Genomic DNA, 13363 nt, shown 5'->3' on the forward strand with positions numbered 1-13363 from the left:
GAACTAATATTTATTAAGCATTTACCGTGGGGTGGTGATGGTAGTTTAGTTGCTAAATCATGTCCAATTCTTGCGACCCCATGGACTATAGCCCTCCAGGCTCCTCTGCCAATGGGGATTCTCCAGGCAAGAATAGTAGAGTAGGTTGCCATGCCCTCCTCCAGGGGATCTTCCCAACCCAGGGATCGAACCCAGGTCTCCCACACTGCAGAAGGATTCTTTACCTTCTGAGCCACCAGGATAGTCCTGAGGCAAGAATACTGGAGTGAACTGTGATCTCCTTCTCCAGAGGATCTTCCTGACCCAGGGATTGAACCTGCTTCTCCTGAGTCTCCTGCAGTGCCGGCGATTCTTTACTATTGAACCAGCAGGGAAGCCCTTACCATAATTTGGCACTACTAAAACTGCTTTTTAGGCCTTCTTTGGTCCAGTGGTTAAGAATCTGCCTGTAAATGCAGGGGACACTGGTTTGATTCCTGGTCCAGGAGGATTCTACGTGCCACAGAGTAACGAGGCCTGTGTGCCACAACTGCTGAAGCCTGCAAGCCTAGAGCCCGCGCTTCACAAGAGGAGGAGCTGCTACAGTGAGAAGCCCGTGAACCACAGTGAAGAGCAGCTCCCGCCTGCCACAACTCCAAAAAGTGTCCCCATGCAACAGCTAAGACCCAGTGCAGTCAAAAATAAATAAATTAACATTTTAAAGTGCTTTCTGTATATTGACTAATTCAGTCCTGACAACAACTTACAAAGTCAGCATTATGATTATCCCTATTTTAGGTTGAATATTGAGAAAAGCTGGGCTTTCAACCCAGAAAGAAGAGCCCTGGAGCTCCCACTGCCAAGCCCAGAGTCTCTTTGCACCAAGAAAACCCAGAAAGCATCCCACATCTTCCAGAAAATTCTCCTGGACTGCTCTGACCCAGACCAACCTTACTGACATATTTGATGTTGCATTTTTCACATTCAAGTCTGTATCCAGTTTTTTCCCCCAAATATGCACCGAGCAACTTCTTAGGTGCTCAGCCTTATCCTATTCATCTCCCCTGCATTGCATGGCTCTGCTTTGCCCTCCACTTTCTGTGTGGTTCTCTAGTGACTGTTTCACATGCACCAGCTTCCTCTCCAAAGAAATTATGCCTTCATTTATGAGGATGAAGCAAGCATTGATCTCTGCATTGCCTTCTTACCTGTGGTCCTTTGTTGCTGTTCTCCTTGAATAGACAGTATTGCATGGTGATTAAGGAGTCTTCAGACCCAAGTTTAAATGTAGGCATGACCTCTTTCTAGGTTCATATTCTTGGGTGGAGCAGTAAACTTCCCTGAGCCTCAGGTTCCTCCTCTGCAAAATGGAGATCTTTTCACTCAGCTGACAGAGAATGGTCTGTGGCCATGTGCTAAGGACTGAACTAGGCAAACACAAACCCTGGCCTCAAGAGGCTTCCAGGTCAACCCCTTTCTCTCAAGAGAATGAAATGACATGATACCAAATAAAGTGCTTCCTTAGCTTAGGTCAGGGGTCATGTAATAGGCTCTCAATAAATGTTAGCTATTCATTTAATATCTTCTATTTAATTAAAAGCAAGCAATCCGTTCCGACACCTGAAGAAAATTTAATTAAACCTCACACTGTACAGATACAATATTATACATCACTCCATCTCAAGCTTTTACTGATTTTGCTTTTCATTTCATGTCAGTAGCAGCTATGCCAGGACCTGGGAAATCAAAACAGCCCCTCTCTCCCTCTTTACCATCTTTTATTTTTTTTTTTTGTAGGCTGGTGGTTAGAATAAGGAGGAGAAGTGGGAGAAGAAAAGGAAGAGGAGGAGGAGGAGAAATGCCAATACCAGGATAACAGAAGCAATAGTCTCTTTCAAATATTGACACTGGATGATTCAACCAAAACATTCAGCAAAATATAGAGCTGTATAATTGTGTAATAGTCACAAAATATTCTTCAAAGTGGACTGAGTTTTCAGAATGAATTCATTCATATTGTATAGAGTAGTGGGTGTGGAACTGGGACACACATTTAAAGCTGTTTGGAAAATATTTTCTCTCAGCCCTGTCCGTGTACTCCGGGGCTCTACTTGCCAACTCATTTGAAGACAATAGGAAAACCTCAACAGATCCTTCACCAATGGTTCTCCCTTCTTCCTCTTCTCTTCTTTGCTATCCTACACTCAGCATCAGATCAAGTTGGAACCCCTGTCCTGCCACATACTAGCCATTTGGAATTAACCCCTCTCTCTCCTTTCTTCTCTGTAAAGAAAGCACAATGAAACACTTCTGAATCACAGAACTGTTCTGCCTGGCATTGGGGAGGCTTTCGCTTTCACCCCTCTTCTTTATCTGTCTCTGCCTCTCTGTGTCATCCTCTCTCTCTTCTTTCTTTTCTTTCTCTGTACACTCCCTTCCTTCTTTCCTTCTATTTCTTTCTTTCAAGAGCCGAAACACCAGTTTGCTGGCATCTCAAATTAAGTCATTAGTCGGACCCAGTCCCATCCTTGGCTAGATTCCGCGCCTCCTGCAGCGGGCAGTGTTTCATTCCCTTTATTCTAAGGGCAGTCGAGTCGGGATGCTTGAAACCTGGGAAGCGGAATCAAGTCCCTCCCAGCGCTTTAGAGTCAGAGGGAGAGAAGATAGACGCGGGCTGGCGACCCCCTCCCTTTTCCCCACTCCTGGCAGCGCCAACCGCTCCGCGCCCCTTGGCACCAGCGCCTTTTCTCTGTCGGGAAGACGAGCCCAGCCCACAGCCGCGCGGCGGGGGCCGAGGGCGCCCCCTCCCTTCTCTCGCTTCCCCCTCCCCTTCTTCCCCTCCCGATACAATGACTGGGCCGGAACAGCGCCTCAGCCGTGTCTCATTGGCAGCGGCCGCCCCAGCCCCCGGAGAGGCGGCGGGAGGGGGCAGCGGGGGAGAGAGGAGCCCAGAGCCGGGGCTGACAGCGAGGAGGAGGCAGGCAGGACGGAAGGACTACAGGACGCGAGGAAGGCGGCCCGGAGCGCAGCTTTAAGTGTGGATCAAAGCGAGGACGCGCGGCGAGCGGCGGCGGGGGCGACTAACTGCCCTGGGTCAGGGGATGCGGCAGGCGCTGGCTGCCCTGCGAGTCCGGGAGTCTGGCTGCGCGGCTAATGTGCTGAGCAGGAGCTTGGGCAGAGAGGAGAAGGAAGAACGCAGCCGCCCGGGTAGGCGCTACGTAGAGCGGAGTTGCGGAGCTGGCGCAGAGCCGGGTCCCCAGGTCCTGCGCGGTGAGAAGCCGAGACAATAAAGTAGCGGTCGACAGTCCGCCGAGCGCCCGAGGCTGGAAGCGGGAGAGCAGGTAGGTGGATGACTGCCCCGGGTTCCCGGAGCGCACGGAGGGGGACGACCGTGCGACGCGCTACCGAGGCGCCGCTTCCCGTGCGCCCCAGGCGCAGCGCGCGCGGTTGGAGACCCCCAGTGGAGGTGCGGGTCCCGGGAGCTCCTGCCGGCAGGAAACCCCGCCCCGCCGCTCCCTGGCTGCCTGCAGCCTCCGCTGGAGTCCCTCGGGCACTTGGCGCGGCGGCGCTTCGGTCGCTTTGGTGGTGTGGAGACAGGAAGTTTGGAGGTTTCTGGGCGTTGGCGATGGTGGGGTTTGCAAACGCGCCGCCAGGGACCATGTGCTTTGGTTGCCGCGCGTTCGTGGGAGGTGGGGGGAAATGCTGATGAATCCCAGATCCCTCTGCCCAGAGATACTTTCAAAAAGCGGCGAGAAGAGTGGAAGGGGGAAATCCTTTGCGTTTGCAGAGGATGCTTAGGGTTTGGTTTGGCTGCCCTTTTCAAATAGGTGTGTCTGCCCCTAGCTGCTGCTGTGTTGAAGTGGCTGTATGCGTGTTGTTCGCTCCCTCTCTATTTTCTGGAATATTTCACTTTTTACTTTTGTCTAGGGAGGGGAAAACAAAGATGATATTTTGGGAAATTCCATTCGATCTGAGCTAGGGGATGAACTCTTCCTTTGCGTTGAATGATCTGTGCTCCGAACGATATTGCCGAGCAGTGCCTGGTCTTGTTCACAAAAGGGGTGAGAGCTTATATTAAACCTCCCCCGGATCTGAGAAAGCTGCCGCAGGAGGAGATCTCCCTTGTTCTCCTTTGTGTGGCCGCTTCCTTCCAGATGTGAGAGGGTTGGGCTGGGCGCTCCTGGGTGGGGTAATAATTATCGTGAACATTCCTGCGATCTGCTAGGACTTGTAAACATACCAGAGCCAACTCCTCTGAACTTTGCGAACCGACTTGGTCTTGCTTGCTGGTACCCAGACGGCTGCATCTGGAAGGTGGCCCCTGGGGAGTGGGGGGATGGGGGGCAGAACGACCCTGGAGTGCTGACAGTCTCAGTCTTTCGGGAAAGGTTGTTGATCCTTCAAGGTTAGCTAGTGTTTGCCCATAAACTTGTCAACTCATTTGGAGGCTGGGTACAGGATTTTAGCGCAGTCCCTGGCATGCTGTTTCCTGTCGTAAAGAGAATGGGTCTGTGGAGCTTCCCTATTAAACCTCTGCAGGGGAGGAGAAGCAGCTTCACCTTACTTAACCTCAGCAGACTGCTCTTTAATCCCCCATACACACTCGCCTGCCAATGCAGGAGACCCCGGCTCAGTCCCTGGGTCGGGAAAATCCCCTGGAAGAGGAAATGGCAACCCACTCCAGTATTCTTGCGGGGAGAATTCCATGGACAGAGGAACCTGTCAAGCTACAGTCCATGGGGTCACAAAGAGTCGGACAGGTCTTAGTGACTGAGCACAAACACACACAGACCCTTTAGGAATGGTGTTTAAGAGAATTTACTAGGAGACAGGCATCCCAAGAGGCAGTTTGGGGCCATCATAAACAGTCCACGGAGTGGTCAGCTGAGCCCTCGACGGAGGTTAAGTAACCTGCCATAAGTTACACTGATAATCTTTCATTTACATGAGGTCTGTTTCCAAATGCCAGGCTCTTAACCATAACAATACCTCCAAAAAGACTGTGTTGTGGTGGCATTGATAATGATGAAGCAAAAATAATTACAACACAATAACAATGGATTCATAAGATTAAATCAAATGACGTTTAAAAGAATGACTGAACCAAGGCAAACACTTGGGGTATAATTTGGTCGCTAAATTAAATGTCATAAACTAGGTGATGGGTATATTGATGACTATGAGTCTTACTTCTTTTGTGTATCTGAAAAACTTGAAATAAAGAGTAAATGTGCGTGCACTCGTGTATGCACACGGACACACACACACACACACACACACACACACACACATTCACCCTTACCTTTTGAACAGTGCTTATTATTGTTTTCTAAAAGATGGCCAGAAGAATTTATGCAGTTCCAAGAACTTCTTGAACATAAAAGGTTTATCATTTCCGCATGACATCCGAAGATATTAATTAAACACTTCATTTGCATAAATTCAGTAATGCAGGTGTAATGCACTTGAACACTATGATGATGAAAATCCACCTAAACTACTATTATAGTGAGGTCCGTTTTTCATGATCTCTGGGGAAAAGTTCTCAGAAGTCTCTTCTGAGCATGCAAGTGATTGTCTTAAACTTCACTTGGTTTGGAAATGAATAATGGTTTTGAATTTGCATGTTAGTGGCGGGAAAGTTAATGGCTTCTCAAACAGGCAGACAACTGTGCATGAGCCTGACAAGCTAGAAAAGTATGGGCGGAGTTAAGTTCACCAGCCTCTCCAGAGTGGAAATGCAGTTTTCTCAGGACTGTTTACTTGACTGGCCTCTATTTCTAGCAAGCCTGAGAATCCGAGCTCTCCATTTGAGTCCAGAGATTGAATCAAGACTCTGCCGTGCTTTTGAGCAGACAAAAAGGAAATTTTGGCTAACTGACAATACAAATAAGGTACATGGAAAACAGTTAAAAATATCCTGTCCAAAAAAAACCCAAAAACAAAAAATCCCCTGTCTTGTCCAGCCTGCAGTAATTGTCTGAAACTTCAGGAGCTCTTCATTGTTATTTTACACACATTACACACGTAAATGAAGGCACCAGTCTTATTACACTGCAAGGAATTTCTCTCTTTCTTCCTCCCTCTCTCCATCCCTCCCCCTAAATCTTCCCTAGAGATCTGATGTTATCATGAAGGCACTATTTTAAAATACTCAGCGACTGCTGAGGTTCACTGAAATTATTATCTTCAGCTTATAGATAAATAAATCATGTAACTCAGCTCATCAGCAGCACTTGGGCGTTCATTTTCTTAGATATCTCTCTTCTCTCTCTTTGTAGACGTGGTTTTTGTTTTGCTTTAAAAGCCACTTAACTTTTTTTTGGTAATTCCTTTATATCTCAATCATTTTCTTCTCTGTTAAGTGCATGTCCTGTGTGGTCAGAGAGAAACTGTAAAGTAGCAATTTTCTGTTGCTAGATGTTTGGTTTAGGAGCCAAACCTATTTTCCTCGATAGCCTGTGTCAGTTTTTAAAAAATCTCATTCTTTCCGGTGAAATCCATTTTTAACCTAATCTCATAAAGCAGTGTTTTTCAAAACGAAGTTCAGGAAATCAGTTTAGTGGGTCACATCAGTATTTTCCTTTTAAGTATTACAAGGACAGAAAATATCAGCATCATCTTAATGTCAATAAAGGCTCTGTAGTTTGATGAACCTTTGAGTCCGTCCTGAATCTGAGAATGTGTGCACACTCTGGATTGCTGGATAAAATGTAATTCACACTATGATTTGCTATGAAAAAGTTTGCAAGTCACTGCCACAGGATGTGTTTGTTTCGTAAGTTGACAAACACCCAATTTAAATAGAATATAGACATATATATATATATGTCCCATGTATACAGATTCAATTTTCTAAAAGGTACATGGGTAAGACTGGTTTCAAGAGCATCTTCCTCAGGGTTGAACAGTGACTTCAGGATCTGATTAATTTTTTTCATCTTTTGTTCTACCTTTTTCTTCCTTCCCTTTTGTTCCTTGTTGGGTGACAGTGATGTAGCAGTTGCCGGTTTACACAATTCCAGATTCAAGACCAACAGAAAAAGCATACACCCTTCTTCTCCAGTTGCTGAACAAAACGTCTCAGCGCCAGTTCTGACTGGCCCAGTTGGCTTGGCTGAAGGAAACTCGTCCCTCTAGTGGGAGTCCCACCCAGGCCATGTGAACCGTGGATGCTGGAGGCCTGGACCTCCAGATGAATTCATTCATTCATGAATGAATGTTCGCCACAATGCACAAGTGCCTAACTCAACACAGACTGATTTCTGTTCTCTTTGATGCCCAAGATAATGGAGGACAAGCTGATTTATATTCTGGCAGATTGTTTTCGCTATGATTTTTCATGTGTGTGAGGAAAGCTTTAGCTGTCACTTTTACCTTGGTCAGTAGCAAGATTTGCAGATCAAAATGTAGAGCAGGTCAAAGTGATGGTGGTTTCTATATTTTCCGGTGACACTGAGGGGGGGAAAAAAGGCAGATATACTGATTTAAAACCCGTTGCAGACCCCAAATCTCTTTTTTGCACTATATGCAAATCTTGGGAGGCAGTTCTTTTAGTCAGTGTGTTGTGTGAATATGGCAACCATGGATATTTCAGTAGCATCTTCCAGGAAATTCTTTGAAGAGTACATCTCCTTAAGGCTGGAGATGAATAAATGCTCTGCTCGGCAGCTCTTCAGCCTGGAGGTATTTATCTGAGTCAGTGTTGCCTCACCCCTGGGGATGTGCTGCTTTTAATTGTCCTCTGTCACTTTGTGTACAAGTATCCAGTGGGAAGGGAACCCCATTTCTGTTTGGCTGTGAGAATAATGCTCACTCCCAGCAAAGGATCCTGGAAGTCAGGTGATCATGCTGGCTTAACCCGGCTCAATCCTGGTTAATGTCTGTGCCTCCAGTTTGAATGATAACTTGTATGGTTACTTTACCTATAAAGGCTGTTTTGGGGGGCCATGATTAGGGGTCTTTTTAATAGATCAAATTATAAAGAGCTCCTCTTACCAGGCAAGATTAAATGATATTTAAGAACGCGTGCCAGGGCTTCCCAGGTGGTGCTAATGGTAAAGAATCCATCTGCCAATGCAAGAGGACGCATGTTTGCGTGGTAAAAATATAAAGGAAAGTCGCTTAACCTTTTTTGTGCTTTGATTTCCTCATCTCTAAAATAGGGAGAATAAGAGTTCCCACCTCATTGTGTGAATAGAGGATAAAATAAAATTATTTCATGTGGTGCCTGCTACATACTATATAATCCATAAATGTTAACTATTATTTGTGCTTTGATGAAGCTAGGAGAAATAGTAATAGTTATTTTTTTTATTGAACACTATGCACCACATTTAAGTCTGAGACTTTTTTAGCTATCATTTTCTTTATTTTTACAAGTCCTGTGATCTGAATCTTATGGCCATTTATTGTTGTTATTACTCCCATTTTCCAGATAAGGAAAACAGACTTAATGAAATTAGCAAGTAATGAAGCCATTACTTGCAACCCCCAGTCATTTTGATTCCAGAGCCTCTGCTCTCATTTATTATGTTATATTGTGAGACTTGGAAGGGAGTTTTGAGATAAACCAGCCTTCAAAAATGACCGCAAGATGTGATTTGACTCGGCAAGTTATTTAAGGATGGTGCAGGCCAGAACCAAAGTTTTCTGCCTCCCACAACCATCGATATGTTGAGAACAAATGCATCCACCCAACAAGATGAGATGGAGAAGGCAATGGCACCCCACTCCAGTATTCTTGCTTGGAAAAATCCCATGGATGGAGGAGCCTGGTAGGCTGCGGTCCATGGGGTCGCTAAGAGTCCGACACGACTGAGCGACTTCACTTTCACTTTTCACTTTCATGCATTGGAGAAGGAAATGGCAACCCACTCCAGTGTTCTTTCCTGGAGAATCCCAGGGACGGGGAGCCTGGTGGGCTGCCGACTATGGGGTTGCATAGAGTCGGACACCACTGAAGTGACTTAGCAGCAGCAGCAACAAGATGAGAGCAGGAACAAACTGGGAACACTGGATCTGGAGTTGGGAAGATGTCTTCTAATTCAGCTACAAAATGTCTAGTACTGTCTTAATAGGGTATGTAAACTCCTGGGGGTATATGAGTTAATTTTAGGTGATAGATGGAGAATCATTTTACTTCAATGATTATTTTAATGTGTGCCAAAAGAATTTGTTTTTATACTCAGACCTTCAAACTTTATTAAATAATAAATTTCTTCTTGTCTTGCTGAGTAAATTGTTAACATACAATATTATTGCTTAGGGTGAGGCTCGAAAGACAGTGTCAATGTAAAATCACTTAAAACATATATATTAGGTGAAACATAGGGTGGGTAGTACTGGAAAATGGCAAAAGCTATAAAAGGGAAGATGTGAATGACTGAAGTTTGGGAAATGCTGGATTAGAGCAATGTTTGTCCAACTCCGTGCACAAGACTTAGTTGGGAATCAGATTCTGATTCAGTAGATCTGGGGTGGAGTCTGAGATTCTGCGTTTCCAGCAGGCTCCCGGGTGATGCCAATGGTGCTGGTCTGAGGACCATACTTTGCCTAGGAAGGGATCAGAAAACCTAGAAGATTCTTTGACACATGCTGGGTGTTGAGGAGAATTCAAAGAACTGTAAGGTATAATGAAATACCACCTCACACTTGTCAGAATTCCTATCGTCAAAAAATCTTCAAATGACAAATGTTGGCAAGGATGTGGAGAAAAAGGACCCCTCTTACACTGTTAGTAGGAATACAAATTGGTACAGCTACTATGGGAACAGTCTATAAGTTTCTGGAAAAAAAACAAAACACAAACTAAAAATAATACTACCATATGACCCAGCAATTCCACCCCTGAGTATATATCTGAAAGAAACAAAAATACTAATTTGAAAAGATACATGCACCCCAACTGAAGGCAGGAAGAGAAGGGGATGACAGAGGATGAGATGGTTGATGGCATCACTGACTCTATGGACATGAGCAAGCTCCGGGAGTTGGTGATGGACAGGGAAGCCTGGTGTGCCCCCTGTGTCCATGGGGTCGCAAAGAGTCAGACATGACTGAGTGACTGAACTGAACTGAATGCACCCCAACATTCATAGCAGCATTATTTGTCTCTCAACAGATGAATGGATAAAGAAGATGTGGTATATTGGGTTGGCTTTTTCCTTCACATGTATATATACACACAATGGAATAATACTACAGTCATAAAAACAGAATGGAATTTTGCCATTTCCAACAACATGGGTGGACTTTGAGTCACTTGTGCTAAGTGAAGTAAGTTCAAAAGAGACAAATGTGCATGATATCGCTTACATGTAGAATATAAAAAATAAAACAAATCGGTGAATATAACAGAAAGAAAGACTCAAAGATGTAGAGAACACATTAATGGTGACCAGTGGGGAGAGGGAAGGAGGGAGGAGCAAAATAGGGGTAGAGGATAAAGAGGCACAAACTATTAGGTGTAAAATAAATAGGCTACAAGGGAATATAGCCAATATTTTATGATAACTATAAATAGAGCATACCTTTTAAAAATTGTGGGTAACTATGTTGTACACCTGTAACTTATATTCAGTTAAGTTCAGTCGCTCAGTCCTGTCCGACTCTTCGTGACCTTATGGATTTCATGGGCTGCAGCACGCCAAACCTCCCTGTCCATCACCAACTCCTGGAGTTTACTCAAACTCATGTCCATTGAGTCGGTGATGCCATCCAGCCATCTCATCCTCTGTCGTCCCCTTCTCCTCCTGCCTTCAGTCTTCCCCAGCATCAGGGTCTTTTCCAATGAGTCTGTTCATCGCATCAGGTGGCCAAAGTATTGGAGTTTCAGCTTCAGCATCAGTCCTTTGAGTGAATATTCCAGACTGATATCCTTTAGGATGGACTGGTTGGATCTCCTTGCAGTCCAAGGGCCTCTCAAGAGTCTTCTCCAACATAGCGTACATCAGCTATTCTTCAAAAAACAGAAACCATAGAAAATGTAAGGGAATCCCATTTCCCAGAAGTCTAAGCTGGTTGGGGAGAAAAGATGTGAAGGCAGGTGGGTGGTAAACTCCCTCATCCAGAGAAAGTGCAACACAGAAGGAGAAAGAGGTACAGAGACCATGGTGTGCCCCAGAGATGCTGCAGTGGGGTGGCAGGAGGGGTGGAGTTTCAGTTTGGTCTGAAAGATTCGTAGCAGCAAGTGGAGATTCCCAGACAGGCTTGATGAGCATGAGGAAGGGTGTAAGAAGTAGATAAGACTCCAAAAAAATGCCTGCACCTACAGAGTGGAAATTTCAGTAACATTATGATCAACATACTGAAACACTCACTTAGAATAAGCTCTGTCTTCTAAGAATAAGCCCCGTTGCCTGGTCCTAATAGTCCGCATTGACTGTGTCTCTGTCTGTGCCAGCTACTTGCCACGTGCTTTCCAGACAGTATATATTTCATTCTGTCTCCACCATGAGCCACAATAGCTCACACTTTGTAGAGGTGAAAAGGGAGGCTTGGAGGGGCTGTCCCCTCGTTCAGAATCACAGCTGGTTAGTGGCAGACCTGAGATTCAGAATCAGCTGGGTCTGTGCTCTTGGACGACACGCTGCAAGTGACTCTGTCTTGTGTTATTTCTGACAGTCACAGCCAGAGAGGCTCAGCTCTCCCTCCAGAGAGCATACCTCACCAGAGATGCTAACGGCTCATTTTGTTTCAGAAGAGAATATCGCCCCCCAAAACAGATCCTGAAGCTTCAGCCAGAGATGATTATATTTCTGCTTTGCTAAATAAGCCATGACCAGACTCCAGTTTTTAGCATTGTGATCTTCTATGAGAAATAGGTTCAAAACTGGCCCCTTCCCCTACCCCTTTCTCCTGCAAATAAACACTGACTGTTTTGTTGCAACGAGGAGGCACTTTCCTTAGGAAGTCACCAAGTAGCCCAGAGAGACAGTTATTGGAAATAATTATGCCTGTGCCACAGCGTGGGGCCCATCACTGCCCCTCCTGATTTTCAAAAGGTCTTTCTGGAATACCAGCATCCATCTTCCAGCTGGTGCTTATAACAGCCGACAGCGTTGGTAGGGAACCTGACAATGGATGAGGCCTGAGGATTGTTTTCTGGCTTCCCTTGTTGCACCTGACTGAGCCTAGCCATCAATTCAGTCCTCACCCAAGAGCAGGGGGACCATATGTGATTTGAATGAGAGGCCCAGATCACAGAGCCAGCTCTGGCCCTGGTTCATCCAAGTGTAATACTCCAGCAGGGTTCTGCCAGATGAGGGAGGGGTTGGGGAGACAGGGTTGTGGTGACCCTGGGTGGAGAGTTAGAAACGCTGAGTTCTGATCCCGTCTCAGCAGCACACTGACCTTAGCTATGTTAATTACCTCTCTGATTTCTCAAGTGCGGGATGATATTTACATTATGAACCACCAGACGTGTGCTCAGACTTCAAATCTTATTGAAGATTTGCACTTTATCCACAGCCACTGTACTCTTCTCCCTTTAAAACTTTAAAAGGGCTCAAGAACACCTCCCCGTGTTCAAAGGGATGGAGGAGAGACAAGATGAACGTAGAGAATTAAGAGATACAAACTACTATGTATAACACAGATAAGCTACAAGGATATACTCTACAGCCAAGGGAATATAGTCAGTGTTTTCTACCTTTTAAATGCAGTATAAGCTATAAAAATGTTGAATCACTATTTTGTACACCTGAAACTAATATAGTATTGTAAATTAACTATATCTTTTTTTAAAGTCTTAAATAAATGCATTTAAAAGAGCTTCTTTATCTGTAGTGTGTTGGTTGGTGGAACACTTCAGTAATGTTATTTGCTGTGCGGTAAAAATGATCTTCAGTATAACTTCTCCTATCAAGTAATCTTTCAGTTTTAAACAGATCTTGAAACATTAAGATAGTGTGACTTCTTTGATAAATCAGGAAAGTTAAGGGTATTTGAGGCCACCACAAACGAAGTGATTGCATCCATTTAAACGTGCAAGTTATGAAATGCAGGACCCTGATTAAGTAATAAAAACCATGTGCCCTTAGACTGGGAACAGAAAGCCCAGTCCCAATGCGGCTCTAAGACACAAATTGAGGGCATATCATGGTAATTTGCTCCAACTGTGTTAAATTAATTCAATTTGTATTTCGAAGAGAAAAAAAAAGAAGCATGCTGTTTTATATACTTCCCTGTGCCCACTCTAGCTGTACTTTCACTGCCTAGAAGAATGGGCTGTCCAGTTTACTAGGGGTCAAAAGTTTGATTCAAACAAATTAAGAGTAAGAAAGTATTTTTACAATGATTCAGCTGCTTTAAACAGTTCGAGTCATGAGTGGTTCTTGGTGCAATGTCTAGCACTGAGCTTGATTACACTTGGAAAAGCGTA

At 44.9% G+C, this 13363-nt stretch overlaps 1 protein-coding gene across 1 annotated transcript in view; it reads left to right on the top strand.

Moving 5' to 3' along the window:
* The first annotated feature begins 3083 nt into the window (after nucleotides 1–3083).
* The window catches only part of FRMD4B (FERM domain containing 4B), a 353626-nt gene continuing 343346 nt past the window's right edge, over nucleotides 3084–13363 (top strand). Inside the window, exon 1 of the mRNA XM_070455691.1 lies at nucleotides 3084–3320. The gene's annotated coding sequence lies outside the window, so the exon portion shown is untranslated. The remainder of the gene's footprint in view (nucleotides 3321–13363) is intronic.

Source organism: Odocoileus virginianus, chromosome 26, assembly GCF_023699985.2.
Source record: "Odocoileus virginianus isolate 20LAN1187 ecotype Illinois chromosome 26, Ovbor_1.2, whole genome shotgun sequence".
Taxonomy (NCBI): domain Eukaryota; kingdom Metazoa; phylum Chordata; class Mammalia; order Artiodactyla; family Cervidae; genus Odocoileus; species Odocoileus virginianus.